This window comes from Ranitomeya imitator, chromosome 1 (assembly GCF_032444005.1).
Source record: "Ranitomeya imitator isolate aRanImi1 chromosome 1, aRanImi1.pri, whole genome shotgun sequence".
NCBI lineage: Eukaryota > Metazoa > Chordata > Amphibia > Anura > Dendrobatidae > Ranitomeya > Ranitomeya imitator.
In genome coordinates, this window is record NC_091282.1 from 480,163,421 (window position 1) to 480,174,089 (window position 10,669).

At 43.5% G+C, this 10,669-nt stretch overlaps 1 long non-coding RNA gene across 1 annotated transcript in view; it reads left to right on the plus strand.

The window, feature by feature from the left end:
• LOC138657886 (uncharacterized) overlaps positions 1-9,897 on the plus strand; it is a 126,672-nt gene extending 116,775 nt beyond the window's left edge. The window contains exons 2-3 of the long non-coding RNA XR_011317240.1: positions 9,344-9,605; positions 9,729-9,897. This is a non-coding gene — a long non-coding RNA (uncharacterized lncRNA). The remainder of the gene's footprint in view (positions 1-9,343; positions 9,606-9,728) is intronic.
• Positions 9,898-10,669: the final 772 nt, after the last annotated feature.

A 10,669-nucleotide genomic window follows, 5' to 3' on the forward strand; every position in this document is an offset into this window, starting at 1 on the left:
TAGAAAGTTTAATTGCATCTTGCGTGTGGTCCCAGATATCATGAGCCTCCACTGCCCAGTCCACCACCCTTGGGTTGGAAGATGAGATGGGCATGGGCACAGGAATATGTGGATGCTGAATGTAAATTAGGAGTCTGCCCGGTGGACGGCATTATTTAAGGCAAATTCCACCCATGGCAGCAGGGATGCCCAGTTGTCATGCCTGGTGGACATAAAATGCCATAAAAATGTAAAACAGAGTCCTCTCCACCAGCCCATTAGTCTCAGAATGGTACGCAGAGGACAGATTGAGCTCAATGCTGAGCAGTTGACAGAGCTCCCTCCAGAACCAAGATGCAAACTAGGAATCCCAGTCACTGACAATCTTGTCAGGCATCCCATGAAGGCGGATAATGTGCTTGATGAACAATGCTGCCAAAGCCCGTGCAGATGGTATGCGCGGAAGAGGAACCAAATGCACCATTTTAGAAACATTGTCAGTGACAACCCAAATAACTTTATTGCCTCTTGCCTCTCCATCCAGAGCCATCAGACCAATCTCTGCCTCCATTACAAGGGTCATAGGGTACATCCTCAACATACCCCTTACTCGCTCAGTCCAGCTCCATAGTAGAATGTTGCTCCCTGTAAACTTATTGAGGTTACTAAATAATGTCTCCAGCAGTATACTAGCCCTTGGAGCACCCCTAACCACTTGGTCTGCCACCTCTGTGCCTGTAGAATGCATCCTGAAGACTACGCCAAGTGTGAGCAGGTTGCGGGATCCAGTAACCGACCGGAGGCAGGGCAAGGTTTAACAAGTTTAATAATAGGAAAATACTCCACGCTGGGAGGCAATGGGTTAAACAGGGGAATAAATGGTTCAGTTTGCCAAGGAAATGCAGAGTTTGAAAAGAAAGCATCAGTAAACGACAATTCCTGTGAAGTAATTGTGTTATGAGTTCCTCAAACTGTCACTCCTGCTGGGAACTCAATAGCGACATCATCAACAGCTGGCACGGTGTCTTTTCCAGGAAGGTCCTGTGGGCAACAATGCCTCATCTTCTGGTGGCAGCGTTGGGTCCCTGGTACCTTCCGTTGAGCCTAATCCATATGATACAGTAGCTGATAAGGGTGCGGGCCATAGTACTGTATGAGCCCAATGAGGCTCAGCAAATATAAACTGGCAAAATCAGGGTCTCCCGTGAGCGGGGAAGTATATGCTGGTACAGTGGGTTACACAAGTCTATCCAGTACTCGGTTCTTTCTTTGCGGCATGTGCGCTATACTCACAGTCATGAAGCACAAGGCACCTCGATCTCTGTCAGCTATTGGGCATGCTGCACTCTTCTCACTATGCTGCTTGCTGCCTGCCCAGCCAAGACTGAAGCGCCGACAACCACTGGCACCCTGCTTCTCTGGCGGGGTGCTGCCCCGATCTCTCTCTGGCATCACACACACAGTGTGTATCAAAAAGCTCAGATATCAGGGGTAGTGGGTACTTATTTTTAATGGTGATGGCGTTAAGACCCCTGTAGTCTATGCATGGATGCAGTTCTCCACTCTTCTGTACGAAGAAGAACCCAGCCCCTGCAGGTGACACTGACTTCCTAATGAACCCTCTTGCCAGATTCTCTCGGATATACTGTGACATTGCATCCGTGTCCAGGAAAGACAAAGGATAGACTCGACCCCGGGGAGGCTCAGGACCAGTCAAGAGGTCAATAGGAGAGTCATAGGGGTGGTAAGGTGGAAGGGTCTCCACAGCCCTTTTAGAGAACACGCCTGCATAGGGCCAATTTTGCTTGGGAAGAGTGGATAAATCTGCGGGTACCTCAGTAGTAGCAACCTGAATGCTCTCCCTCTGACATCTACCCCCAGAAGATTCACCCCATCCTAAAATTCTGCCTGTGGACCACTCGATATGAGGAGAGTGATACCGTAGCCAAGGCATCCCTAACAGGATCTCATCAATTCCCTCAGGAATGATGAGCAGAGATATAATCTCCTGATGGGATGGCGACAAGGACAGAGTATAAGGGATGGTCTGATGTGTTATCTGTGAGGGCAGTGTTGACCCATTCACCACTCGTACAGTTACTGGTTGAGCTAGCATTACCAGGGGTATTGGGTGACGTTGGGCGAAGGCAGAAGACATAAAATTGCCCTCCACCCCAGAATCCACACAGAGCTCTACCGAGTGAGTGAATTAGCCTATTGTAATTGTCCCCTTAAAGGACAATTTGGAGGCAAATGTCGCCGTGTCTAGTGTAGCTCCACCTACTACCACTAGACGCTGAAGTTTCCTCGACCGTTGGGGACATCTGGTGGCAAGATGTCCTGACTGCTCGCAAACATGACAAACCTGGCGTGCACGAGCGGTCCGGGATTAAGATCCCTCTCGTGACACTTCCGTGGATTCATATGACTCAGGGGCCTGGACTGGAGATTCCAAAGGTTTGGCGAAGGTGGGAGCCAGCCGAAACCTTTGCCTACACTGGGCTCGCTCTAACCTCCGCTCGTGAAAACGGAGGTCAATACGAGTGGACACTGCTATTAACTCCTCCAGTGTGGCCGGAATCTCTCTAGTGGCCAGGTCGTCTTTCACGTGGTCAGTCAGCCCCCTCCAAAATATCGGAATAAGGGCTTTATCTGACCACTCCAGCTCAGATGCTAGGGTGTGGAAGTGGACAGCAAAATGGCAGACCAAGGACGAGCCCTGAGTCAATGCCAACAGTTGGAGCGCCGTATCATGGGTGACACGAAGTCCTAAAAAGACCTGTTTCAGAGTGCTCAGGAACAAAGAGGCACTCTGCACCACATGATCGCCACGCTCCCACAGCGGCATAGCCCACTCCAACGGCCTGTCCGACAGGAGAGACACAATAAACCCCACCTTAACCCGCTCTGTAGGGAAACGAATGGCCAGAAGCTCGAGATGTATAGAGCACTGACTCACGAAACCCCTACAAGACTTACTATCACCAGAAAATGTTTTTTGCAGCGGCAGGCGAGATAGAGTCGGTACAGGAGTGGCAGTGGACAAGGTGGCTGCAGCCACGCTAGCAGCCTGAACAGCAACTGCGGTTACAACCACAGCTGAGGTTGTATGCTCGAGAGCGGCCAACCTACCCTCCAGCTGCTGGATGTACCGCAAGGATTGCTGTTTGTCCGTCATTACTAGCCAGACCCTGGCGCTAGTGTAATGTTAGGCCTAGTGGAACACACCAAATAATAAGAAAGATAGAGAAAGGTGCGTTCGCACCCCGGGGTCCACTGTGCAGAGATGGAACCTGCTGCCAAGTAATGATGGACTATATGGCGGTACAATGTGGATACACACACGGGTTAACTTCACCCTGTGTGAAGGAAGCAAACCCTGTTGCATCACAGGGCCATGGTACCGCACCAAGAGCGCAAGCAAGGAGTCTCAGAACTCAATCCCAAGACACAGGATTTGAGTTCATATAGACCTCTTGCGCTCAACACCGCAACTGGGGTGTCAGAGTGACAGAAATAATATTAATAAAGATGCACGAGAGTGCGTGTGGCGCTGCACTGGCGGATGCCACTAACCACCCAGACTTGGGTCAGGAAAGCGCTGTGAAAGCGCACGGCGCCGCACTGGCATTCACAGCAATAGACGCACAAGATGGTTAAAATTGATGGGAAGATGGATGGAACCAAATACAGGACCATTCTTCAAGAAAACCTTTTGGAGTCTACAAAAGACCTGGGTCTAGGACGGAGATTTGTCTTCCAACAAGACAATGATCCCAAACATAAAGCTAAATCTAATATGGAATGGTTCACAAATAAGCGTATCCAGGTGTTAGAATGGCCAAGTCAAAGTCCAGACCTCAATCCAATTGAGAATCTGTGGAAACAACTGAAAACTGCTGTTCACAAACAATCTCCATCAAACCTCACTGAGCTCGAGCTGTTTGCCAAGGAAGAATGGGCAAGAATTTCAGTCTCTCGATGTACAAAAATGATAACAACATACCCCAAGCGACTTGCAGCTGTAATCGCAGCAAAAAGTGGTGCAACAAAGTACTAAGTTAAAGGGGGCCGAATAATATTGCATGCCCCACTTTTCAGTTTTTGAATTTCCACAAAAATTTAAAATAACCAAGAAATTTTGTTCAACTTCACAATTGTGTTCAACTTGTTGTTGATTCTTCATCAAAAATGTACATTTGGTATATTTATGTTTGAAGCATGATATGTGGGAAAAAGTTGAAAAGTTCCAGGGGGACAAATACTTTCACAATGCAATGTATATTTTTGTCTAGCGGCATTAGAGCATTGTATGATTTTTGGAACTTCTTTCAATTCTCTTTTATTTCAGCAAATCATGTATTTATTAGTTTATATATTGGTTTAGGTATTTGATATACAGTATATACAGTATATGTTCTTTCTCTCATTATAATTATTTAAATATATTTTACTGTCCAGATATTTAACATAATCAATGTTCTTTAAGTTTAATTTTTCTTGTAAGCTGTAAAAGGGTATTTTTTAAATTATTTTAACTGTCCACCCCACAGTGTGTCTTAGAATGCAGTGATTGACAGCGAAGTCATCCAGACTTTTGTAGGAGTGTGCTTAGCTGTTGGTACAGTGGTTTACAGCTTAGTTTTCCACTTTGGTGCAGGAGTGTGTTGAGCTGTCTGTGTTTTTGTTGACAGCTTGGCCATCCAATCTGAGTCTGGGAGATGCTGAGCTCCTTCAGGTTTTCTCTATTCCAGTGATTACTTAGCTACTTAACTGAGCTGTCTAGCCCAGATAGCTGCCAGTCATAGCTTTCACCTCTGTATGGGTTGTTTCCTCTGTGCCATGTTCTAAACATTCTGACTTTCTGATGCTTTGTTGCCTGGACTTTCCTATTGACTATCCATTTGTATTATGACTTTTGCTGTGATCTGCTATTTTCCTGGCTTTTGTCCTCGGACTTCTAGATTTCCCAACTCACAGCTTGTCCATAAGAAATGACTCAGTATCACAATTATTACCTGATAATGTCTGAAATGCTTTTAGGGTCTAAGGGGTATCGTTTCTCCTTATGGAGAGTGACATACCATCTCTGGCTTGTCAAGGTAAGGAGGCTTATTTGCCATACAATGCTCCTCTGGGAAATATAATATGCAAATTGCCTCTTCTGAGAAAAAGAGGACTTAAACTCTATAGCGCCACCTGTTGGAAGTAGCTATCCTACAAGTCACAATCAACTCTTTAAAGAGTCATGCAATATGACTTAGGATAAAAGCCAAATTAGTATCTCAATTCGCAGACACGGTGTTTCGGGCTGTTGGCCCTTGTCAGTGCGAAGCATGAGAACTAATTTGGCTAGGTGAGAGGATCTGGACTGGGGTCTAAGGGGTATCGTTTCTCCTTATGGAGAGTGACATACCATCTCTGGCTTGTCAAATGCTTCAATCCAATTTGTCAGGATTCCCTGACCGCTGCCACCAATTTGTCACGATTCACACCGTGACCGTCGCCCCTACGTCACAGGTCGGGGTGACTTTAGGCCAACAGACGGCTATCACATGTGCAGGGGGGCTTATCTTCGTTATCCCTCCACTGCTAATAATGCGATGAAAAAACACACACAAGGCTATTGACCTCTTACGTTACAGCAGGGGCTTATTCTAGGTATCCCACTGCTCTTCAATATACCACGAACTGCAGGGATTTATGTATATCCCACTTACAGTTCCACTTAAAACTTGCAGCTCTCTGGCGCCCCCTTACTCTCAGGTCAGATGTGGTACTGCACCCTAGGTAACTAGTCGCCAGACAGGCTGCCTGCTATGTACTGGCTATTGGGCACGCTGCAGCGACGCGATAAACTACTCCCACTCAGGCAGGAACAATAATTATCAATGCCGCAGTCGCTACAACATAACCCAAAAGTCTGCACACGGTATCACTGCCACCAGCTTCGATTAAACGGGTCCGAAGCTAACCCAACACAGTAGCGTAATCCGTTCAGGAGACTTAGGGTACGTTTAGAGCATGGAGAATGAACTAATATTAAATATTATATCCCATAAAAATTAGGCAGTGCTTTATCAAAAATATTTTATAAAGATGTTACAAATGAGACAATTGCAATTATGTACAAGGGTAATTATAAAATAAACAGGGATTAAATGAGAAAAGGTAACACTCACATGTTCTCAGTTCATTGCATGGCAGGCAACCATACGTCCCAGCTCTTTGGACGTACTCAGGGCTTCAGGAGAAGACAAGAAGTCAAGAAGAAATGTCAAATGTGAAATGCTTTTAATATTTCCAATCTTTTTGATTTATGAGTGGCACGGCTATATAGTGTATCAATTGAAATATTTATTTTGATACTAGTTGAGGAAGATTTTAAAGAGCTAATTTATTTTTTAAACTTTTATGGTTGCACTAAGTGTTGGTGGCTGTGGCATAGAAAGATCCTTATCCATATGTTGCATAATGAATACATTTTGCAATCATATATTTTTATTTAATGTTTGTTCAAGCATTACCCAATTTGGATTTTCATTGGAAGTGATCCAGTTATGGCTTTGTTTAGTAAGATAGATTGGTAGTCTACAATTTATTTTCTTTTACTGTATTTGGTCTTTTCGTCGTCAGATAAGTTTTAAAAGTTGTGATTGGAATTGAATAATTTTCCCATTTATGGTGGAATTCCTTTTTACTGTCTCTTTTTAGTTTGTTGTCAATATATACAGGTAGTTCCCAAATCTGAGATTTGCTATGGTTAATTTTGTAATAAGATACATTGGAATTTTCTTTAATCTCTGTTGATATTTCTCTTATGGATGTTACTGGATTTGAAACTGTCAGTATTACGCCATAAGGCTAATTTTGAAGTTTCTAACTTCAACTGAAATTCCTTTTAGGCCTGTCCCACACGTCCAGATAATTCCGGTATCGGAAAAATCGGTACCGGAATTATCCGTGTCCGTGTGTCTGTGTGCTTATGTAGCACATCGGTGTGGCACACGTGCGGCAGCCGTGTGCCGCCCGTGTGCCGACTGAGGACCACACGGACCATGCAGGAGACAGCGCTACAGTTAAGCACTATCCCCTGCATGCGGTGCTGAAGACGGTATTCATCCCTTCTTCCCAGCAGCGTTCGCTGGAGAGAAGGAATGAATAATCTTTTTTTTTCTTTCCCCTTAAAAGTAATGTTTGTGCATCCCCTCCCGCCTCCCATCCCCTGTGCGCCCCCTTCCCGCTTGCCAGGAAATACTCACCGACACCAAGCTCCAGTGATGTCTCCTCTCAGCGCCGGCAGCAGGCCCTGTGTGAGCGGTCACGTGGTCCCGCTCATTACAGAGAGGAATATGCACATATTCCTCACTGTAATGAGCGGGACCACGTGACCGCTCACACAACACAGGCTGCAGCTGCTGAGAGGAGACATCGCTGGAGCTGGGTGTCGGTGAGTGTTTCCTGGCAAGCGGGGGGGGGGGGGGGCGCACAGGGGATGGGAGGCGGGAGGGGACGCACAAACTTTATTTTTAAGGGAAAAGAAAAAAAAAAGATTATTCATTCCTTCTCTCCAGCGAACGCTGCTGGGAAGAAGGGATGAATTCCGGCTTCAGCACCACACGCGGGGGGGACAGTGCTTACAGTAGCGATGTCTCCTGCACGGCACACGGACTGCACACGGACAGCATCCATGTGCGGTACGAGTTTTACACGGACCCATTGACTTTAATGGGTCCATGTGATCCGTGCGTTCCCACAAACACTGACATGTCTCCGTGCTTTTGAAACGGACACACGGTCCGTGAAAACACGCTGACATGTGCAGACACATTGATTTTACGTAGCGTGTCTACGTGAGTCAGTGTCTCCGGTACGTGAGGAAACTGTCACCTCACGTACCGGAGCCAATGACGTGTGAAACCGGCCTTATGTTGTCATTACATCTGATTTTTCAGCAAAGGATCCCATTATGATTGCAGAGAGAATAGGCTCTATTTGTTCTATTTTGCCAATTAAGATTTCAATTTTATTTTAAGTTCCATAATTTGGTTATGAAGGTTTGTAGTTAGATTCATTTGTTGTTGATTAATAAGAGTTTGAATCAATTTTATGATTTGTTCAATAATTTTCTTATTTTTTTCTTTTGCATTTACATGATATTTGGATAAGGGATCCCCTTAAAACTGCCTTGCGAGCATTCCATAGTGTTTTTGGAGAAATGTCTGTATTGTTTTCTTTAAAGTAATTATCTAGTGCCTTTTTGATATTTTGTTTTATGCATGGGTAACTGAAACTGATATGTAATATTCTTCCAGTTTATTAAGTTTTGTGTCGCATTTGTTCATTCCCGTTCAGATTTCAATGGTGCATGATCACACCAGGTTATTATACAGATTTCAACAGATTTTATCTTTTTAAGAGAAAGAATATCTGTTAAAACATGGTTAATTAATATGTAGCATTTATGTCTTTCTGAGTAGAAAGTATTCTCTCTTGAGGTAGTGTTTACGCACCAAAAGGTATCGCACAAGTCTGATTCAGCTAGCTAATAATGTAGGCCTTGTTTTTCGTTTGTGTTTCTTGTTGTTGAGATGATGCTTTCATCTGTACAGTACAGAATTAAAGTCACAAAAAATGATCTCCCTGTTTTTGACTGATTCTGCTTGTTACAGTGCTTTATTGAGGAATGTGAGTTGTCATTTTTGTGGGGCATAAATGTTCACTAATGTATATTCTTTCTTGCCTATCTTACAGATTATGATTATATATCTTCCCTCATTGTCAATTATCTTCTCTATTGGTTGATAATAATATAATTATTACTATTGCTACTCCTGATTTTTTTTCATTTTTGTTATTTGATAGTATAATGTGGGTTAAGTTAATGTTCTCAAATTTAGGACATATTTCTAGGCAAATTTTGTTTCTCAAGTCCTATTATGTCTGCATGAGATTTTGTTATTTCCTTCCATATGATATATCTTTTTAGTGGGCTGTTAAAGCTTTTTATGTTTAATGAAACTAAAATTATTTTACCTCTCAACGACTGGTCAGCGTTGCTGAATTGTCCTGGGTGTACTTCTCTTAGTAATGCTGAGTGGAAAGAAGTATGTATGAAGTATATTTTGCCTGCCTTTCTTCCCTACCTAGGGCCTAATAGGGAAAGTAGGGCCAGCCGCCGATGAGTAGAGGCACAACTACGCAGGAATAGGGTGCCAACCTCCATTGCTAATGCAGGAAACAAATTCAGAGACTAAATAGGGATAGAATTATGCCCCTATACACTTCTTAGCAATGATGTTTGTCTTGTATGTTGATTTTTTAATTGCAAATTTAAAGTTATATTTTAATATCTTACCTAAAGGACTTTTTCCTTTCATACCATTAATGGAGTTTGGTGTCGTATCGTACCCGCTTCTCTTCTGGGATCTTAGGATCTGCAGTGGCAGGCTAGAAGTCTACATCTCTACCTCAATTTTCCAATGGTTTCTGTTGGAGGGGAAAGGATCATGAGGTTGGTCGAGGGCAGGACCTTGAAGAGCAGTATTCCCCTCATTCTGGATATTCTTGACGGGCTTCTTTACCCTCAAGCAGAGTGAGTTTGCTGCAGGCCGTGAACTTCCTGGGTGAGTCACTCTCACCTTTTGTGGTTTGGGGGTCTTTAGCAGCCTTCAAAAGTGTCTATGATTGCTTATAAAGCTGTTTATGGTGTTTCTGCTTAATTTCATACCTTTTGTGTTCTTTTACAGGGTATTCTATCTCAGCTTGTCTGTATCCACTGATAGCAGGCTACATATCCCTGTATCCACAGTTTTCAGCCCAAAACAAAGTGAAGAGTTAAAATGAACCAAGATCTCCATAAAACCTTAGCTTTTGTAAACTGATTTTAAAAAGTATGTATGCATTGTTGTATAGCTTATATATATATATATATATATATATATATATATATATATATATATATATATATATATCATATATATATATCTCTTTCTATTTATAGCAATGGATGTTTATAGCAATGGATGTAAATAAATATCACTATTAAATAAGCACATCTCTGCCTAGTTTTCCTCATAGAATCTTTAAAGTTCAAGGCTTATTATGTCATCTTGTCTATTAGACACATAACAGTCAGCTATAACAAAGAACACAGCTGCTACTCCTTGTTAGCTCAACAGCGGACCATAGAAAATATCTCTCTTGGGAACATGCAATTAGCATCTTTATACTACAGATGTTAAAACAAATGGTGCTCTAACTGGTCCACTATGTGTTATTACAGGATATTTTTCTAGAGACTCTTCTCTCAGAACAAATCATAATATTACGGCTTAGGAGATTATGCATAAAGGAAATGCGGTTTATTCTCCATGCTCACTTAATATATTTGAATTTTATTTCAACATGGGAAAATGTGTAAATTGGACGGGATTTCTGACTTTTCATCTGCTTTGGGGTTTAGGCGAACATGAGGTTTTCAGTTTAACATTCTGATCAGACTGTATGAAGCCCACTGCCACTGCACGGCAAACCTCGTAGTGGGTCCTACCGCACTAACGGAGCAGAGCCATGCGGCGACCACCGCCACAGTGGCCATGCACCAGCAGGGCGGATGGCCTGTTGCCCCACAGTACCCATGCTGCGAGACTGAGCCCCATGACTCCAGACCACACCGCCCCAACAGCAC